The 13,746-nt window shown below is 44.3% G+C and overlaps 1 long non-coding RNA gene and 1 pseudogene across 1 annotated transcript; both read right to left on the reverse strand.

Annotated features, from left to right (window-relative positions):
• Positions 1-5,934: 5,934 nt before the first annotated feature.
• On the reverse strand, positions 5,935-8,062 carry LOC136467522 (uncharacterized). The gene is made up of 3 exons (XR_010761600.1): positions 7,127-8,062; positions 6,507-6,966; positions 5,935-6,430 (listed from the first exon to the last, which is right to left on the reverse strand). It is a non-coding gene; the product is annotated as an uncharacterized lncRNA (long non-coding RNA).
• A 2,908-nt stretch (positions 8,063-10,970) lies between these two features.
• On the reverse strand, positions 10,971-13,372 carry LOC136467521 (uncharacterized; annotated as a pseudogene).
• Positions 13,373-13,746: the final 374 nt, after the last annotated feature.

Consider the following 13,746-nt stretch of genomic DNA (forward strand, 5'->3'; position numbering starts at 1 on the left):
ACTATCCAATATGCCAAGATGTATTTGGCAAGAATCATGAGTCTCCATGGAGTACCCAAGACTATAGTGTCAGATAGGAGTACACAGTTTGTCTCTAGCTTTTGGAAACACTTACATGCTTCATTAGGTACCAAACTTCTGTATAGTACAGCTTATCATCCGCAGACTAATGGGCAGACTGAAAGAGTCAATCAAGTACTTGAAGACATATTAAGATGTTGTGCCCTTAACTATTCTAATAAGTGGGATGAGTGCTTACCTTTGGTCGAGTTCTCATACAACAATAGTTATCAGGAAAGCATTAGAATGGCTCCATTTGAAGTACTCTATGGTCGTAGATGCAAAACATCGTTGAGTTGGTCTGAGCTAGGAGAGAGAAGATTCTTTGGAGTTGACCTTGTGAAAGAAACAGAAGACAAGGTTAGACAAATACAGAGTAATCTAAAGATAGCTCAGTCCCGCCAAAAGAGTTATGCGGATAGACGACATAGACCATTGGTATTCAACAAAGGAGATTTTGTATATCTAAAAGTATCACCAATGAAGGGAGTTAACCGTTTTGGTGTTAAAGGAAAGTTGGCACCCCGATACATTGGGCCGTATCAAATTTTGGAGAGGTATGGAAAAGTGGCATATCGCTTGAAATTACCTGAACATCTCACAACTGTGCATGATGTGTTCCATGTTTCTCAATTAAAGAAGTGTCTCCGAGTGCCTGAACAGAATGTTGAAGTTGGAGTGGAATTAGAGCCGGATTTAACTTATTCCGAATATCCTATCCGAGTGTTAGATCAGAAAGATCGTGTTACTCGAAGACGGACAATCAAGTTCTATAAAATACAATGGAATCAACATTCAGAAGAGGAAGCTACCTAGGAATCAGAAGATTACTTGTTAGAAAAGTTTCCAGAGTTTCTAGCGTCAATATAGAATAGAATAATGTTAGTTGAGCTCGGTTACTACAAATTGTGTTTTGTAAAAGAACCTCAGTTGTTTTATGGAAAAGTTCTGGATGTTTTTGGATTGACACATTTCCTTTTCCATTACTTACTCTATGGCTTTGAATCTCGGGGCGAGATTTCTTTTAGGGGGAAGGATTGTAACACCTCGGGTGTTTAAAATACTAAAACCTGACATGTCATCATATGCATTGCAAAGCATTTGGCATTTGGTGAAAACTTTGAGATGCATACACTAAAACAAGTTTATATTCATGTGGTATGTGTTGAATTGTTGTTTGACTTAAATTCAAAGTTTGTTTGGATTTTTGAATTTTTCAAGAAAACCTCGCTTTTCAGCATTTAAATCCTACCCTGAAAATCCATTTTAAAATCTAAGCATAATTTGGGGTTGATCCCAAAAGCAAAAGTGTAGAGCTTGGCAAGTTATACAAAGTTTGTTTTTGGAGTTTTTCAAGTTGTTTAGAAAAATTTTGAGTAATTCAAAAAGGCGTAATTCGTTAAATTTCCCTATTCAAATTCAAAAGTTAATTTCAAAATCTAGACCGAATTAGGAGATGGTTATAGAAGCAAAGTTGTAGAACTTTTGATTTTGAACAACTTTTGTTTTTGAAGATTTTTGAGTTGTTATGAAAATTTGAGAGTAATTTGTGAATTTTGGTGAATGGCAAACTTGTAATTACTGTGAACAGTGTCCACCGTCGAGACTACACCGCCGGTGACCTTCTTCGATGTTCCAGGCGCGTCGTGGCCATCCTTGGCGTCGCGCTGGCATGGGAACGGCTCCGTCGTGGCTTCCTTGAGCTTCTGAGTCGCGTTATAAGAACCGAGACGCAGTCGTCGTCGTTTTTCTTCCTTCTCTGTTTTTTCCGTCGCCACCACCGCAGCTCCGTCGAGCTCTCGCCGTCGACTTAGCGCCGTTGCCGTCTTGGCAAAGCCTGTCCCAGCTCCGCCTTAACCTTACGCTTCCAACCGACCCACCAATTCAGTTTATCTCCACCGGAAACTCGTTGTCCACGTCTTTCTTCTTCACGGCCGGCAACTCCTCCGTCGAGCGCGATTCGCCGCGGCCAGAGCTCCACGGTGCATCTTCGTCCCTGGTTTTGGCTGATTCTGTTTTGTCTCGATGCTGTAGTACTTAATCCATAGCTGGTTGCTCATTTTGATCACTACAGTAGTCGGTACACCATCGCCGATGACGTTTAGCTCCGTCGTGATCCCCGTGATCGTCGTCACGCCTCTCCGTTGCTTCTCCGACCTCGCTCCTTGCTTCAACGCGTTCGGGGTGAGTCACTGGTGCTTCCTGAATCTCTTGTTTGAGCTCTACCGGTCGCACACCGCCGGCGTAGCGCTGCCGTGCCACCGCGTCCGCCATGGTCGACGACGAGCTAGTATAGGGGCATAATCAGTGCTGATAGGGACGTCAATCGATGCGCCTAGACTTGGTGATCATTTTGGTACGTTGGTCGTCGCCGGTGATCTCACCGTCGGCGAGAAATCGCCGGTCAGAGCCGTCGCTGCCGCGGTCAACGTTGGAGGTTAGGGATGACAGGTGGGGTCGGGTTGTCAGTGACTCAGCGTTCAAATGAATTTTTCTATTTTTAGATTTGAATGAATAGTGTCTGTTTTTGTTATTTTTGTGTAGATTTATTTAGAGCTCCAAAAATTATGAAAATTTTTGTGTGACTTCTCTGTGATGTATAGTATTTAAGAAAAATATGAAATAATGTTTTTCAGTAATTTTTGAATGTGATAAAAATTGCTCAATTTATTAATAAATGGATTTCTATGATTTTTCTAGGCTTATTTATTTATCCAAAAATTATAAAATTTGTTTTGCCACTTAGTTATCATGTAATGAACATTTACAAAAATTTTGAGCTCAATTGAAATAAGTTCATTTATTTCATAATTTTGAAATAAATAATTAATTCATAAAAGCAAATAGTAACCTTTAATGATTTAGGTTTTGTTTGAAATTTTGATTGAGTGATGACCTTGGATCATTAGTTGATAATGATCCTTGGCAATTGATTGGGTGTTGCGAAAAAGGTTTGATTAGTTTGACTTGCAACTATACCGCGAAGGAAAGTTGTATTCAAATTATTAATTTTGCATCCATCATCGAGCATCATGTTTCGTATTCCACATCATGTTAAACATGGCATTGTTATTACGTGTAGTAAACGAAGGTGAACACGTGGTAGTTAATCAAGTGAAACGTCGCAGGAGCCGGACTTTTCCGTCAACAAAGGCAAGCCCCGGATGCATACAACCCTACCTTGTGTTTTACAAATTAATTTTGCTTTTGCTTTCCGTTACTGCATTAAGTGATTAGGAGTTAAGTAAGAGCCTAATTGGTGCATTACCATCCTTGTTATTCCATATTTACCATATTACCAGTTTTTAAACTCGTATATGCCTAGTTTTGCTTAGCTATGCGTAGAACGATGAAAGTCGGATGATTACCTGCCACCTGCAAGTTTTAAATGGAACATTGGTTAATTATGTTAGCATGCGATATGGGAATGTGGAGTAATAAATCTAGACCGAGCGGACTTGGTGTGTGTGAGCCACAAGACATGGAGGTCTTGTGAGCGGGTTCTTTCCGCCTGTGTCGATTAAGGCACGTCCGTTGTTGAATTGCGTGAGGTGAGAATTTGTAGTACTAACCACATACTCCGGTAAGCCTAAACTTGGCGATTCTATTACGAGAATGGCTACTCGCGCACTGGGAGTGGAGAGATGGCGGGAATAGCGTGTACCCATGTGGCTATGGGCTGGATTGGTGGAGTACTGTATTCTCGGGTGGCGCGGACCCATTCTTATTTCAGAGGATCTGAGGGTAGGTTGGTATATGTAGGTCGGGGACCTACATATGCCATGTGGTCTGGAAGCCCCAGCTGGGTTTATAATCGATTCGAATCGTCGTTGCTCCTCGGTTATGGAGACTCAACTCACTGTTCATCATCGTAGTATTAATAACTGGAACTTGAGAATGGTTGATGAAGGTGTTGGATATGAAGTTTCATGATCTCATTACGGATCGTGTCATCTTTGTATATGATTTTATGAAGTTTAAATTGGTGAAGTAAAGAATTTTATTAAAGAGCTTTTACGCAAAATAACTTTGATTATTGCTAAAACTATACCTTGAATCCCTGAGCCTGCATTCCTGAGTTATCAGTTCTTATTTCGGTTAAGTCTTGTTGAGTACTTTTGTACTCAGGGTTCGTTGACCCTTGTTGCAGGTGAGTCTCATGAGCAGATCTGTTGTGGATCGTGCTGCATGACAGTTGTACCTTGTGATGACGATGAGAAGTAAATGTGTGATCCTTGGGCAGGATGTTTATTTTGTGTGTTATGTATATGTTAATTATGCCACTCCACTACTACTATGGTTTGTAATAATTATCGAACTTAGTTTGTAAGGTTTGAAACAACTGGTTTGTAAACTATGTATCGTAAGACTTCTGTTGTTTTTACTCTGGTGTCGTTAATTGAATAAATGTTGTAATACTGCAATGACTCTGTAACGTGATCCTGCTCGGAAATCGTGGATGATTCGGGGTTCCCCAAGGACACCCGACAGTCTTTTTAAGTTATTGGAAACATATGCATAAATGTCAAAGGTCATCGGACAGTGACAGGTGCATGTGGGCCCTATAACTTAGGAGGTTCTGCCACATAAACTTGCACCATTGTTGTTGTCATCGTATTCGTCTTCCTTGTACCCGCTGCTAACTTTCCTTTGTAGATCAAAGATTTGGTCCTGTAGGTAGTAGATGTACTGCTGATGAAGATAAATTGGTCGAGGATCGACCCACCTAGTGAACCCACAGTTTTCTTCGGACTTGGAAGACTACAATAAGTATGTCCTATGAGTTGTAAGGGTATTCGAGAAACATATTTAACAAAAGAAATATAATAGCAATTATCCATGCTCGCGGACATTTGAAGAAGCGACGACCTCCGTCGATCCCCTCGGTGAACATCTGCACTAAGCAGGCATCACCATACATGCATTTTGGCCAATCTTCCTTCTTGTTATCGTATCCTCTAAGAGGGCACTCTTTAGTGAAATCACTCTTACTCTCGGGGGAAACTGATACACTGGTTCCTTAAAAAAATCAGTCCCAAAAGACCCCTCCCACACACTGGGAGTTCCCTTCGTCCCCTCCTTTCCTCTCTCACTCCCAAAACCCTTTCCTCTAGATAACCCTCCAGACATTCCTACTCCAACGAAACCGAATACTAGTTTGGTTTTTCTTTTGGTTAGCAATGTATCCTAGAACGCATATATATAGGCGGAGGCAGGTTTGCTAGCCGTTGTATTGTGTTGTAAATGCTCCTGGAAAGTCTACTCAGAATCACTAAAAAGCCTACATCGTAGGACACTAGAGAGCCTAGATTCCATGACTGAAAAGCCTATTCGATTTCATACTTCGATCACTATTTCAAAGAACACTGAAAAGTCTATTCGACGGTGACATGACAAATCACTGTAAATGCTACATCATTTTACTAACTACAGTTGAAGACGATGGCATAAACGTACCTGCCCGCTAGTCTACTCCGCTGCTGCTCAGCGGCTCAATGCTCAGCCACTCGCATGCAAGATTGGCTCACACGCATGCAATGTACGTAATCACGTTCAGTTCTTTTGCATAAAATAGAAGGAAATAAAAGAAAATCTCAACCAATGTGGTACATAATCATGTTCGGTTCTTTTGCATGAAAGAAAATATAATCTCAACCAATGCGGTAGGCCGAGAGGCATACATGCATACTCATAACAAAAAACAAATTGATTACTTAATGAACTGGAAAAACGGATGGCACTGATTAATACGTACTTTAGGCAGAAAATTTCGGCAACATTTCTCCTATTTTTTGATGTAATCCATACACAAATATGGGATAAATATTTAACCTCAATACAACATGTTCAAACATACAAATATATGCCACATTCATCTGAAACCATATACATGAACATATTAATAATCCACACAGTCCATAATTATAGTCCATAGTAGTTCATAGTTGATAATAATATTCCATACAATCCACAATAGTTCATAATGGAAGTCCACAAAGTCCATAATAATACATAATAACATCTACCACAAACCCTCACTGCCTCCTAGTCTTACCTTTACCCTTGTAACTAAGAGCGTCGGTGCCTGGGGTGTAAGGTCAGGTGGACGGCGTCGCCTAGTGCCTAAAGGCTGTGTAGGCTGAGTTGAGGGAGCGTCCTGAAGCTGAGACGGGCCAAGCTCCTCATGCCTCTGGTCCACCTCGTCGTCGTCCTCGTCCTCGTCCTCGTACGCAATACCTATGGACCCTATAGATGCTTGGCTAGACAAACCTAAGCCTTCTCTGCCTGTGGAAGGAACATGCACGTCTTGCATCGTGGCTGTCCTGCAACCACAACGAGCAGCCGCACGGCGTAGCCGACGTGAAAGTCTCTGTTGTACAAAATTATGTTAACTGAAAGAATTTAATGTATTAATAATATATTTAAAAGAATATTTTGAATCTTACGTCTAGAAAGCTACGCGTGTCGTCGTCCCTGACTCTCGGACGAAAGCGTTCAATGTCTTCAACCGAGCATTTGAGGGTATTGCCCTACAACAAAGTTCTCAGTAAGATTATGGTGGTGTGTTGCCTCCTCCACAACCAAACATAAACATTAAGTAATAAACTAACTACATTCAGAAACTTTTTTTCTTCTTCTAAAATTACAAATAAAGCTTGTTTTTTTCTTATAAAAATCCAAACAAAGCTTGTTTCAATAAAGCTAGCTTCTAATTAAAACTCCTACATTTACTTCTCAACAGATAGCAACAAATTTGGTTTTTTAGAAGAAAAATTCACTAAACAACTATTAGGACTAAACCCATCAGAATGTGTACCGTCACCTATAGGTCATCACAATATCCATTTGGTCATGCATCAAACTCCATCCAGTCCTCTTCTGAAGGCATAATTATATTGCGCCATCCTACAAAAAAAGTCAATAAAATAAAAATTCAATATACAATGAAACATAAACTTAGAAATGTATAAGTAATTGACACAATTATAAACATAAATTGAGACATGCATAATTAATTGAATGAATACGACAAATATAAAATAATAAAAACAATCAATAGTCACACCTCACTAATCTGTCAATGGCAAGTACGTGAATTGTGGCCTAGTTTACCACACTTGGCGTACTCGTACTGCACGGGGTCAGTAAAAAATAGGGTTCCTCTCCCACGCCTCATTCTTCTGGGTATCTGATCCATAACCATCTGTGTCTCTTCCTCTTCCTTGATCCACGCTTGTTTCAATGATAAGCTGGATCCACAATGTACTTTGACCCATCATATGGAGGCCACTCTCTAGGGTCCCGGAAAGGCACGAAGCGGGGACTCCATGTGTGCACAAGCGTGTCAACACTGAACTCGTGAGGTATCCTGCTCTCGATATTATAGTTGTGATGCCTAGCTGCCACCACCAAATGAGAACATAGAAAGTGGTACTGCCTTAGTTTACTACAAGTGCATGTAAAATCTTGAAGGATTACCACATGAGGGACGGGATCAACTAATACCCGACGCACAACTACGTCCAAACTTTGAAACTGACACTTCATAGCCGATCTCACATAGTTCTCCCACTGGTTTGCACATCCAATTGGGATCATCTTCCTTAGGATGTTAGGAGGGAAACCTAGGTGAAGTACACCCTCCACTGCGATGCCATCATCTCCATGGCAATGTAGCTCCTCCCGAGCCCTTGCAACCAACTCACCAAATGAAGGCTTCTCATTGAATAACACAGACACGCTTTGCATCTCAACAAACTCAACATATCCATAGTGATCTCTTTTCACGGTGCCTCCATGATATATGCTCACTAGGTTGTCCATCTAGTTCATACACATAAGGACGCACAATTCCTTTAGTCCAATATAAATGAAGCATACTAAGTACAAGGTCTCTAGTATGTAATAACTAACTAAATAGATACTATCAATTCACTACTAAGTACTAAGTACTACTAACTAACTATGTCAAGTAACTTTCTAACTAACTATGTAACTAAGTATATAACTATTTAACTATCTTACTAACTAAATAACTATGTAACTAACAATATGTCTAACTATGTAAAGTATCCATCAATCAACCTATCAATCTAAATATCTTTCTACCTATCTAAATCACTACCACATTACCCAACTAATAACCACTGTTAAATAACAAAAATTTAAAAACTAATGTACCTCGAGTGTAGGGGAGACGCAGCCGGTCGACAAGAGGCAGAGACGGCTGGCGGGGAAGCTATCGTGCGCCCACGCGTGCACCCGGCCGACAACCGGAGTGGCCAAGCGGGCGAGGGCGGGCGGCCACAGGAGGCCGGCAAACGGCACCCCGCTACAGGCCTACGGCCCCCGCTGCCCTTGTGGAGCGGGCAAGGGAGGGCGGCGCAGCAGGGGCCGGCACGGTCACGGCCGTCCAGGTTTGACGACGGGTAGGGCGGCGCAGCAGTCGTGGACGGGGCACGGCGCCTCACGGCTCGATACGCGGGGTGGGGAAGGGCGCGGCCAGGCACTCCCGGCCGGTGCGGCGCAGCACGGCACGCGGGGCTCGACGGCCCGAGTGAAAGGTCCTTGTTTGGTTTTGGTAATTGAGTGACAACCTAGGTGGACTAATTGTGTTTATGTGAGATACACAGGTGATTAGTCCACAGGTACATGTGTGTGAGCAACATATGCCATGAATGTGAAAATGGCTTGGAGATGTTGCAAAGCTCACACATGTGATGATGAAGGAGCTTAAATACACATGAGACATGACATTGAGTCATGTGATCAAGGTGGAGAAGATCAAGACAAGACTTAGCTTGATGGACCGGTTGCAAGCGTGAAGGGCAAGTCGAAGGCTTTGGAGTGATGGACCGCGTGGCGGTGAAGCTTGAGCAAGACTTGGCGCCGATGGACGATAGCAATGGTGAAGAGCAAGTAAAGTCAAGATCAATGAACCAATATAATCATGTGATGATATGAAGTGGATCATATCATTGTTGATCGTGTTGGTGCATGTGTTGCATCAACATTGGAGGAGATGGAATGAAATGCGCAAGGCAAAGGTATAACCTAGGGCATTTCATTTCACCGGTCATAGGTGTGTAGAGAAGTTTATGACTGGGTTTAGGATAGATGACCGTACTATCAAGAGGAACAAACTTGTTTGCATATCGGTCATCTAGTGCCACTCGAGTGATCTAACTTTGCATCGTCGCTAGGATCGAGTGGCGTGGCAAGTTGAGTGGCTAACATCCTTTGAGAAATGATTGTGAAAAGCTAACACACATACACATGGTGGTGTACACTTGGTGGTGTTGGCACATTTACAAAGGAGGTGGTGTTTGCAGGGTTGAGATGGGCGGGATTCGGCGCTTTCGGGAAAATGGAATGCCTATTTTCTATTGCGTCGGATGCAAATTCTTGTGGTTAGCACATTGGAGCAAAGATGAAGAAGTTAGAAGTGAAAACGAGTTGGTCGCGAAGACGCTGGCGTCGGTCAACTGACCGGACGCTGGGTCTGAAAGCACCGGACGCTGGCAGCATGCGCCCGGTCGAGCTGGTCGGTCGACACAGTACCGAGGGTATTGCACTGGACGCTAGTCTATGTCCGGTCAAGGTGGACCGGACGCGTCCGGTCGAAGAAATACGCCTCGGGGAGCTTACTGAAAATGACCGGACGCTGAGGTCCAGCGTCCGGTCAGTTGAAGCTGCTGCGTCCGGTCAGGTCAAGTGACCGTTGGAATCAGGACACGTGGCCGTCTGCGGGCGACCGGATGCTGAGGTCCAGCGTCCGGTCAACACGACCGGAGCGTCCGGTCGGCCCGATTTTTGCCCAGTGAAGGGGTAACGGCTAGTTTAGCCCTTTGGGGCTATAAATAGAAGTAGCCTTCGGCCATGGCTGGAGGGGAGCACCTTAGGGGACTTTGTGTCCATGCTTGAGAGTGCTTAGGAGCCCTCCATCTCACACATACTTGATAGCAATCATCCGATTATGTGAGTGAGCGATTCTAGTGCGATTACATCGTGATGTTGCATCGAGTGGCACTAGGTGATCGAGTTACAAGCCGGTGGTGCTTGTTACTCTTGGAGGTTGCCACCTCCTAGACGGCTTGGTGGTGGTCTCCGTGGAAGCCCGCAAGAAGCTTGTGCGGCGCTCCAGAGAAGTGCTTGTAAGGGGCATTGTGCTCGTCCCGCGGGAGCCGCGAAGAGCAACTCTAGTAAAGCGTGTCATTGAGCTACCCTCACTCAAGGGGTAGGTTCTTGCGGCGCCCGACGTGCGGGCTTAGCGGGTGATGCTAATTAGCCGCCGAACCACCAAGTGAGCGGTCGACACAACAGGGACTAGCGTGTTGGCAAACACGTGAACCTCGGGAGAAAAATCATCGTGTCAACCTCGTTCTTCCCATTGGTTTGCATCCCCATTACACAAGCTTGCAATTACTTTTATACATATTAAGCTTGTGTAGTTGCTCTTGTAATTAGATAGCTTGTGTAGCTTGCTAATTACCTTCTTGCTTGTGTAGCATAGAAGTAGCTCCCTTGCGTGGCTAATTTGGTTTTAGTAACCTTGTTAGTCACATTGCTTAGTTTGTGTAGCTAAGTATTTGCGCTCTCTAATTAGGCATTGGTTGCCTTGTTATTGAGCATTGCTAGTGAGCTTAGTTAGCTTTGTGCTTTTGCTTACTAGCATGTGTAGGAGCTCCCTTGTTACTTAAAGTACTAGTGGCATAGGTTTGCGTAACCTTGCTCCTAGAATTGGTTAGGAGAGCTCTAGCTAGCCCGGCACCTTTGTTGTTTGATTAGTATCTTTGCAAGGTGCTAATGAACATAGATAGAGGGGTATAGTCTTGGCTAGACCGATAGTTTTAATTCCGCACTTGTTTCGGTTAGTCGACGCGTTTAATTTTAAAAAGAACTATTCATCCTCCTCTAGTCGCCATCTCGACCCTTCACCGGGGCGCGCGGTGCGGGGCACGGCCCGAGGTGCGCGGCTGGCTGGCACGTGGAACTAGGCGTGGGCCGCGGTTGGCCTTGGCACCGGTGCTCGGGGCGGGCTCGCCTACCGGCGCGGAGCGGCACGGCGAGCGGGGATGGGCGGGCTGGCCACGGCCGACGCGCAAGACGGGGAGGGGCAGCGCGGCGCGACGATGAGCCGCGCTAGCTTCGGGCGGCGCCGAAGACATAGGCGTGAGAGAGAACGGGAGAGGAAGCGAGGAGAGGAAGGAGGAGAGAAAGAAAACGGACCCACTTGTAAGGCCGGAACGACGCCAAGATCTGTGGCGCCAAGGTGCCCCAAAACCTAGGCGCCAAGATCTACTGCGCCGAACTGGCTACCATGTCACCCCCGGCTCTACTTTGATGCCGACATGGCCCCCCGACCTAGGCGCCAAACCCTTTGGCGCCGAGACATGTAAACTCGGCGCCACCATCGATGGCGCTGAGCTAAGGATCCAGATTTTGAAAACATACCTCCAGGGGCATATTTGTGAAAAACTCTAAAAAAAAGGGCCAAAAAAATAAAAAATTCGGACAATTTGCTGGCGACGCCCAACTCAAGCTCATTCAGCAGAGCCACGGCTCCGAGAGACATCGCACTCGTCAAGTAGCGCTAGGATGTTGTGCTCAGGCGCACTTACGGAGGGCAATATGGCACGCCTTGGAACTGCAGATCGTGACCTAGCACTGCTACTGCTACTGTCAGGCTCAAGCTGCGACCCTTCACGACCGGCAAATCTGTTCCCACCCTCGTGCCGACTGAAGACACTTTCTCCTTCCATATCCTCCCATCCTAGCATCCATCAGACCATCAGTCAATAAAACCAATAAGGGAACAGGTAAAGTCTGAAAGATCCGATGTTTTGCTATTAAGGAAATATTGAACTTGAAGCATACAAGACCAGACTGTTAATCAGAAAGGTAAGATGAGATCGAGTAGTTTGTTGTTAGCACAACACTAAATTCTGCAACTCAAGGCAGTTCACTAATATGATTAACACTTCAGTCTGCAACATCTTCTCCTTCATATCCTCCTATAGTCCTATCCTAGCATCTATCGATCAAGTTAGTCCAATTAGGCAACAAGAAGTTTGCACCGTATGATGATTTTGCAACAAGAAGTTTGCACCGTATGATGATTTTGCAGTTTTGCTACAAGGGAAATGATACTTCAAGTATTGAGGAAAAACGAGGGACGAATTGTTATTGTAACTAATCTGTAACACAAGAAAGTTTCCTAAAATGGTCTAACATTACATTCCGCAACACAAGAAAGTTTCCTAATAACGTTCATCGCTGAATGCTGCAAGACAAGAAAATTACTCTCACCTTATCAACAAGGTGATTTTCTAGAGCGATTTTTCAATAAGCACCAAGAGGATGGCTTACATGCAGCATAGATGGCTCAGGAAGTGGGCATTTTACTGGCTCATCAAGATTGAGAGGTTCCACAGGGTGCTCCACCGGCTTGAACTCAACGCCAACCTCAATACCGTGAGGGCTCTCTGCAGGAACAGCTGCTGGATCAGACTCTCCTGTACTCATGTTGGGGGCCAACGTCTCGACAACCTCCTGCAGGATGAAAGCAGAATTCCCATAAATTAGACGAGCAGAAAGGTCCAATTGCACAAATTCACTAGGGTTACTTCTGATGCTTGGCTTTAGCCAATCAATAATTCCACTCCGCCTGACTACATAGTAATTGTAAAATTTCTCATGAACAGATTTATAGTGAGAACAAAAGCACTCAACTTTCCCCAATTTTTGAGCTGCAAGGCCATTCAAATTCAATGAAATAAAGGTAACATAAATAAAATCTAACAAAAACGGCAAGCTAAAACCATCCCGATCAAAGAATCGGAAGAGGAACTAAAAAGGTGAGAATCCACCCATGAACAAATAGGGGGTCAAATGAAACCAGCCCAAATCTGACTCTTGCAAGGCTTCAAGAAGCTAAGCTAACCTACTGTTGACCTGATATGGTTATAAACAAGCAGATCCCTTCTTGGAGTTGGGGAAGTAAACTACAGCAGAAACGACATGGAAGTACAAAGTGGGGCATGATAGGGAAAGGAGAAAGAGGGAGAGGAGAGAGAACTCACGGCCACGCTCTTGGAGCGGCGGTGGGCGCCGGCGGAGAACCTGGAGAAGATCCCGACCATCGTCTCCTCGGCCCCCGCTCTGGCTCGAAGCTTTCTTTCTCGGAGTTGAAGCAGTCCGCTTTTCTTGTCCGCAGGGAGCACTGATCGATGCACTAGCAGTGATTGACCTGTCCGAGTGGTTTTATTTAATCGATCTCTCTTTTGTTTTCTGCTTTTTTAGTGAGCTGATTACAGTATTAATTAGTACTAACTGTAGCTCCTTCTGATCCATCCATTCCTCCTTAGAAGGAAGTGTCAGACACAGTACCAGTCTCAACAAAACTGATGGTTTCTACCCGGTACCAGTCTCAACAAAACTGATGGTCTCTACCCGGTTAGACTGAACAGAGAGCCTACAAAGAAACGCAAGATATGTGTTGTCCATATCGATGAGAAGACAGGCAGACCAGTATCAATACCAATTCTCCAGGGCTAGGGAATTGACTGTGGAGTTGCTCCTAGTGAGCTCTCAGATGAAGTGCTGATGCAATCGTTGTTTCCTAATGAATAATCGTAGTTGGAACATTTTATGTTGGAATGTGCGGGGTATCAATGCTATGGAAAA

This window comes from Miscanthus floridulus, chromosome 7, assembly GCF_019320115.1.
Source record: "Miscanthus floridulus cultivar M001 chromosome 7, ASM1932011v1, whole genome shotgun sequence".
In the NCBI taxonomy this organism is placed as follows: domain Eukaryota; kingdom Viridiplantae; phylum Streptophyta; class Magnoliopsida; order Poales; family Poaceae; genus Miscanthus; species Miscanthus floridulus.